The sequence below is a fragment of the Alosa pseudoharengus genome, unplaced genomic scaffold, assembly GCF_046254945.1.
Source record: "Alosa pseudoharengus isolate Yale_2024_CS ecotype anadromous, Long Island Sound unplaced genomic scaffold, YU_APseudo_1.1 YU_APseudo_1.1_scf_3, whole genome shotgun sequence".
Lineage (NCBI taxonomy): Eukaryota > Metazoa > Chordata > Actinopteri > Clupeiformes > Clupeidae > Alosa > Alosa pseudoharengus.
In genome coordinates, this window is record NW_027468718.1 from 6,447,565 (window position 1) to 6,455,632 (window position 8,068).

Here is an 8,068-nt window from a genome sequence, read left to right on the forward strand (position 1 = left end):
TGTTAATTGGCACACCCCTGGGCGCAATGCTTAAAAAATAAAGGTGCAAAATACCGAATTCAACTTCGCGCGACTGAAAAACGAACTGTACGCCATGCGCTGGTGCCCCAAAATATAGCCCTGACTCTCTTCACACTGTGCTTCAAAAGTTCAACTACTGAAATAGGAACACATATTTAGCATGCGTAATGGATCGAAGCTAAAATAACTACTATAAGCTACTATCAAAGCTACAATAACTATGATATGAATAACAAAGTTACAAAAACTACGATAAGCTACAGTGGAGTAGGATAACCTATGCTATGTGTATCATTGGGATATTACAAGTATGAAATAAGATCATTGAGTGTGATTTGTAAATGTTTTTGAGAAATAGGTTCTTTTCACTTTAAAAATATTTTACAGACCCATTACAGACCCATTCTTAATATAAACAAGGTTTGAACAAAATCTGAGACGGTGCTGCAACAACCTTATCTGATTTGACACAGAATGACCCAGATATATAAGTGTATATATACTCTTTTGATCCCGTGAGGGAAATTTGGTCTCTGCATTTATCCCAATCCGTGAATTAGTGAAACACACACAGCCTGAAGTGCCCTTGCTCAAGGGCACTTCAGCCGTGCCTACTGGTTGGGGTTCGAACTGTCAACCCTCCGGTTACAGGTCCGAAGTGCTAACCAGTAGGCCACGGCTGCCCCATATGAACGAAATGTCAAACTTGCTGAGCAATGGTCTGAACTCCCGCTCACTTAGTGCACTGACGGGCTGCCATTTGTCCCATGCCTGCACAAGTTGAAGGTAGTTAGAGGCATTCCATTGTTTCATCCACAAAAGGCATTCAGTGCACGAATCTGTTAACTGTGAGTGGTGAGGTGGTTTATATGTGGGCTTAAGCTGCATCCTCTTCCATCAGTTTCTAATACAGGAAACTGGTGACAACTTGCCACTTTTTGAACTGCGCTTTGAGTTATACTATATATTGAAGGTATACTATATGCAGGTTTAGGTATTTTTGGCGAGTGTAGAGCTCCCTCTAGAGTCACAATGTACACTATTTATATGTTACTTTGCTATTGTACATAGCAAACTTCTCGCAACTTATTCCCCCTGTACACAATGCAAATGCTTTTGTTTTGGAGGTGAAGGATTAACAACAGGCAAAAAATATCTTCAAAGAGCTACCGACATATCTACTAACAAGATAATGATTCACGATTCTCACAAGATTTGGCGGGGCGCCGTTCTTGGAAGTTGCATGGTTGGTTTTCTCGGTAGGGACTCGCTACGTCTATGCTATATAGCTACAGTGGGCTGTGCTTCGACTTGGCCAGCTTCACTCGCGGTCCGCGCGTGGGATCACGCGGTATCACACGACTTTAATTTGTATTTTTCCAGTGAGACGCTGCAACAACCCAAACAACCGGTAGATGGCTCAAGTGAGCAGGGTGTCTCGTAAAAAGAAATGGAGCCTGGAAAACCCTACACAGACTTCACTACAGACTTTAGCAGACTGGTTTAGAAATAATGTAATAGCCAGAAATATGCCTGCCCTGCCCTAATAAAGAAATATTTGGTTAACTGCGAGTGAATCCCGTTTGCAGCCATAGAGACGCAGGACAAATTAAACATTCTGGTTTTCTCCGAGTGCAACGATGATAGACAGACATCATTTGGACAAAATATAGAGTATTAACCTCCGTTGCTCAGCCAAATGCCTTCCTGTTACGTCCTGTTATCACGGAGTTACAGGCGATAAACGATTTTTGATGGTCACAAGTTTACTTCATTAGGGACTGTTCGTTATTTATTTAAGGGGCTACCGGAGGAGTTTTGGGAGCATTAGTCCAAAAAGACGTGACCCTCCCTCGCCAGCAATACATTTTTCTATGACCCTCCAAAGTGATTATGAAAAAACCACTGTCAACTTTTTCCGGGTTTATCACATACTGTATTTTAACGTTTTCACATATTTGGCCATAAGCCGTTTATCATAGGCTATCACGAAACCAAACTACAAAGGCGAACACTTTAACAGGGGGAATTAATTGGGCATGAATCATGCTGAACGCTATTTCGCTACCTTAGAATAATAAGGGTCTATCTGCGTTTTGAGTAGGTACAACCGGGACGATTGAAACGGGGACGAATGAAACATTCCGGTTTTCTCCGAGTGCAACGATGATAGACAGTCATCATTTGGACAAAACATGGAGCATATTAACCTCCGTTGCTCAGCCAAATGCCTTCCTGTTACGTCCTGGTATCACGGAGTTACAAGCGATAAACGATTTTTGATGGTCACAAGTTTACTTCATTAGCGGTTTATTTATTTGGATTATTAAAGAGTGTTTTTCATTTAAAGGTTTGACTTCGTGCTTATTCAGTAGAGCATTTAGTGCTCTCCCCAATCCCAGACGTTCACATTGCATGTTTGTTTGTAATGGATGCAACCGCGAGATAGGCTATGCGTTTGACAATGAGTTGTTAACAGAACCAAGACATATAGCCCAGCAGCAATCTAGGGACTGTTTGTTATTTATTGAAGGGGCCACCGGAGGAATTTTGAGTGCTTCAGTTGGAAGTTGCATGACCCTCTCTTGCCTGCTAGAAATTGTTCAATGACCCTCCGACAGAATTGTTAAAAAAGACATGACCCTCCCCTGCCAAGTGTCGCTGTCTTCTGCCCGCGCCACAGCCACACACTGTGATAACGTTCTTAAATCAATCTTTCCAGTGAGCTTGCATGCTACCAGTCCTTCATTTTCAAATGTGTTGCGCCTGTTTGCACAATTTCACAAATAATCATATGTGATTAATAGTATGACAAATAATCCCTGTGCACGGGGACCGGAACAATGCATGCCAACTTTTTCCGTGTTTATCATGTATTTTAACTTTCCCCGCTGTCTTGCCGTTTTAATGTTTTCCCGTAGAATATCCCATATTTTAATACTCTCATAACAGCCCTGCCATCGGGCCTGTCTCTGTGTTGCCCTGTTGCTACCCCTTGCCTATCCAACAAAACAGATGTCTTCAAATCATCGTTTTCCTTGCTTGAAGGCAAACTTAGAGTGATGTTAACCTATTTAAGCTTAACGGCGTGATTGTCGTGAGAGCACGATTCATTGGCGCTTACATGTTCGGCCTTATGTCTACGTGCGCACCTGAGGCTACTCAGCTACTAGAGAAAGAATTTCCCCTGTTCGTATATTCACTCCAAGTTGGCCTACCATAACTTACCAACTCTGCACTGTAGACCCTAACTGCCCAGCTAACACATGACGTTGCAGCAACGTCGCCATAAAGTTGTTATTGGGTCACAGCGACATTACCTTCTGGCTACGTTGTTGCAACGTCACAGCTACTTTGCAAGACAGTGTTGTCACTTGGTACCATTAGTGACATTGCAGCGACGTTGTGACCTGGTCAGCTGATGATGTTGCAATTTGGTACCGTTAAGAACGGTGCCACAACATTGTGATTAGGTCAGCTGGTGACATTGCCATTTGGTGCCATGGGAAACATTTCCGCAACATCTGCCAATGACGTTGCCATGTAGTATTGTGAGTGATGTTGCCACAACATCATGATCAGGTCAGCTGATGACGTTGCCATTTAGTATCAGGAAATGTCCCCACGACGTCAGCCAATGACGTTGACATGTAGTATTTGGAGTGATGTTGCCACAACGTTGTAAGCGGGTCAGCTGATGACGTTGACATTTGGTGCCGTGGGATACATCCCCGCGACGTCAGCCGATGATGTTGCCATGTAGTACTTGGAGTGATATTGCCACAACATCGTAATTAGGTCAGCCGATGACGTTGCCATTTGGTGCTGTGGGAAATGTACCGGTGACGTCAGCCGATGATGTTGCCATGTAGTATTTGGAGTGATGTTGCCACAATGTTGTAAACGGGTCAACTGATGACGTTGCCATTTGGTGCCATGGGAACCGTCCCCGCGACGTCAGCCGATGACATTGCCATGTAGTATTGTGAGTGATGTTGCCACAACATTGTGAACTGGTCAGCTGATGATGTTGCCATTTGCTACCATGAAGAATGGTGCCACAACATCATGATCAGGTCAGCATTTTACTTATTGGTCGGGGATCGAACCAGCAACCCTTCGGTTTCAAGTCCTGACCAGTAGTCCATGACTGCCCCAAATTAGTTAGAAATATCCACCATAATCTATTCAGATGTATATGGGGAAATGTATTGGTAATATTTGTAAAGATATATGTATATGCACAATATATGTACATATATGAGACCATGCAAATACAATGTATGCACAATACATACTGTATGTGGTGATACAGTATATGTACAGTACATGTAACATCTAAAATATATGAGTACTTACAGTTTTTCTCAGTTGCTAAAACACTAAAACCCATTGGCTGAAGAAAGTTCTCAGTTGCTTGAACTCATTAAGCTAATTATTCAGTCTGTTGTCAATACCTTAAACCATTTCACATGGTAAAACACAATTTTTAGAAAAACTTTAAACACTCATTCTCAAAACACATTCTGCACTAATGCTTATGTACTGTATCCATACTGGTAAACACAAGTGGCAAAAATGAAATACAAATAGACATACACATGTCATCGATTAAACACAACCACTCAAAATTGATTTCACTTGTTTCAAATGATGTGACAAAACCAATATACGCCAGTTCAGAGAGCAAACAGGTTGTTGAAGGTGGGAATGAAAATGGATAGAAGAAACTATGTAAGAAGACGAGTGTATATGCAAAGTGGGGGATGAGGAGGAAGGGGAGGATGGCAAGAAAGAGGATTTTTATTGGACACTGTACTACAGTGCATTGTAGGCTGTATACTGTACAATACTGTAAACAAATCGTATGGCCCTGAACATTGTGCTTTCCATTTGTTTACAGTACTGACTGCTCAATAGATTTTGACTGGTGCAAGTTCATATCAACAAAGAACAAGAATCAAAGGACAAGTTTGTGAGATGCAGGATACTGTAAAAATAGAGGTACAAGGAGGAGGAAGAACAAAAAAATGCAAAGAGCAAAGCAAAGTAGTAATTTCTACTTGATGTTTCCTATTTTGAGGCGAAAGTTTGATTTTGCAAGAGGAGTCAGAGGTTTTGTAAATAGTGCTTGTAAATAGGGTTTTGTGTTTAATGCTTTAAGAAAATGGAGCAAGGTTTCAGAAATTGTGTTTTAGCAATTGAAAAAAACTGTAATTGTTGTCACTTGTGTTTACCAGTATGGATGACATGTGCATTAGAGTTCAGAATGTGTTTTGAGAATGCGAATGTGTTTAGAGTTTTGCTGAAAAGTGTAAGTGGGATCTGCAAATTGTGTTTTACCATGTGAAATGGTTTAAGGTATTGACAACAGACTGAACAATTACAGTAGCTAAAGGTGTCTCTTATTTCATGTTGAGGTTTGCTTCCCAGCATGCATTGCAAGTCAGTTGCCTCGTTTATAGGCTATTATTGTTATTGATTTTGAAACAATATGGTTGAAACAGTTTAGCTTAGGCTCAACTCTTACTGATGTTTTGAACAATAAATTGAATAGTTTATTTAAAAAAAAAGAAACCGTGGACGTGAAACTACTAGTTCTAACCCAGTATAAAAGTCCAGCTGACAATTCCATTGTGTAGCTTGTTGGAGGACATAAGCCTGTATGGTTGAAAATCAGATACACACATAAGGTAAGTTCATACATAGACTGTATGTAATTAATAGCAAAATGGATAACCATGAAGATGTGATCTGATGTTACATAGGTTGTCTCTCTCCCACAGTAACAGTAATATCACCCGGATCAAAGCATTTGCTGTGCCTACAGGTATTAATTGGCCTATGTACAAGTGCTGTAAGAAGGGTAGTTGTCATGTAAGGCACATACTATAATTTTATTATTGTTGCGGTTACAGATTGGCAAGTTACGTTGCGGTTACGTAATGAAACCTTCCACTTGCGACGTTGCCGCAATGTTGCCTGAAGTTGTTGTTAAGGACTGGCGACGTCGGTAACTTACGTTACGGTTACGAAACGGCACCTTTCAATTCCATGTTGCTACAACGTAACCTGATATTGCAGATACGGATTGGCAACGTTGGGGAGTTACGTTGCGGTTACGAATTGTCACCTTTCACTTTGCATGTTGTGGCAACGTTGCTAAACAGGACTGGTGGCGTCGGTAACTTACGTTACGGTTACGGAACGGCAACTTTCAACTCCACGTTGCTGCAACGTCACCTGATGTTGCGGTTACGGAGCGGCGACGTTGGGGAGTTACGTTGCGGTTACGAATTGTCACCTTTCACTTTGCATGTTGTGGCAACGTTGCTGAACAGGACGGGTGGCGTCAGTAACTTACGTTACGGGTACGAAACGGCACCTTTCAATTCCACGTTGCTGCAACGTAACTTAATGTTGCAGTTACAGATTGGCAACATTGGGGAGTGACGTTGCGGTTACGAATTCTCACCTTTCACTTTGCATGTTGTGGCAACGTTGGATACGACGTTGTGGCAATGTATTTTGGGTCATTCAGTTACATTGCAGCAACGTACTGGCAACGTAACTGTGCTAGCTGGGTGGCTATTTATATTTTTCTGTGAAATAAGCAAATGTATTTGTTCAACTTTATGAAGCAGAATTACGCATAGGCTCCAGATGTATGTTGCTAGTGACAAAATATTAACTTGTTTTACGATGTCTTTGTCATGGGGAAGTGTTTTTCCCCATGCATTTATTCTAGGTTACTGTCAGTGACTGACGCGAGAGAAGCGGGGTCTGTGTTGTGTTGCGTTGCGTTAATTTATTTTCATTGGGCATACCGTGCCGTGCCGTCCACAGCTCTTCAGTTCTGACAAAGCCAAAATTACTCCTTTTGAAACAATGAGTGCAGGAAGCGCGTTTGTATGGTTATATTGCTTGACGGGGGGGATCCCAAGCTACTTTCAGCCATCTACTTTGAGAACATTTCAATTCACCCGACACTAATATATAATATAATATATAATATATAATAATATTTAACATGTTGAAAACTATTTCGGCATAGCCTATAAAGCAGTTTAATTAAATGGAATGTTAGTTGTAAACAAACGAGCTACTTGGTGAGGCTTGGCCTCACAGATGCGCTCGTGCCTTAGATGGCAGGAAAAATCTTCACGATAGGCCTATTAACTAACCACCCGATTCACGTTGGCTGGGGGGAAGGGGGGCCATCAGACATTTGTGCCCATCCGGCCCTGCTCCCAACAAATCACACCTTCCCACCTCTGACAGCTTAAAAGAAGTCAAGAGGACTCCTTACTCACAGACCTATTCACAAACCTGCGGCATTTTGCCGTGTTTTGAAATCCTATGCAGCTAGGATCTTCCAATCGTGAGGAAGCAATTTTGCATTGTAGGCATAACTAAAATGCAATAACGCCACCAACAACAACCAAAACTAGGCTGATCATTGTCAACATGTAAATTAAATGTAACATTATTGTGAATCAAATTAAAATGTTCTCTTTTGCAAACGTAGTAACTAGGGCTGTCAAAATAACTGATTAATTTCGATTAATTAATTTGAGAAAAAAATAACTGATTAAAAAAATTAGTGCAGATTAATCGATTCCGTATGACCTTTGACCCCGAGACGTTCTAGCAGAGACTTTCTTATGTGGAGACACAGCACTCAAAAAATCCTCCATAGAAATGCATGGGGCTAGTTTGTCACGCCAATATGGCCGTTGTCTACACATATCCCACCCCTTCCACGGCAAAACGTCGACATGTGAATACGTTGAGCCAATGATGTGGTGTGATGTGAATACATTGAGCCAATCATATGGTGTGTTGTGAAGACATCGTGCCAATCATGTGTTGTGATCTCGCCGCTGGAGCAAGATTGGTGTCGTGAATCCTTGCGCTCGCGCAGTTCGACCCAAAGACTGTGCCCGATAAGTGCCCATAAAACGTTGGTATATGGCCCCCGAGTGGAGGGACTTGCCTAAAAGGACTTTGGTTCTAGTCAGTAAAAATTAGACTGTAAAATGAAGAA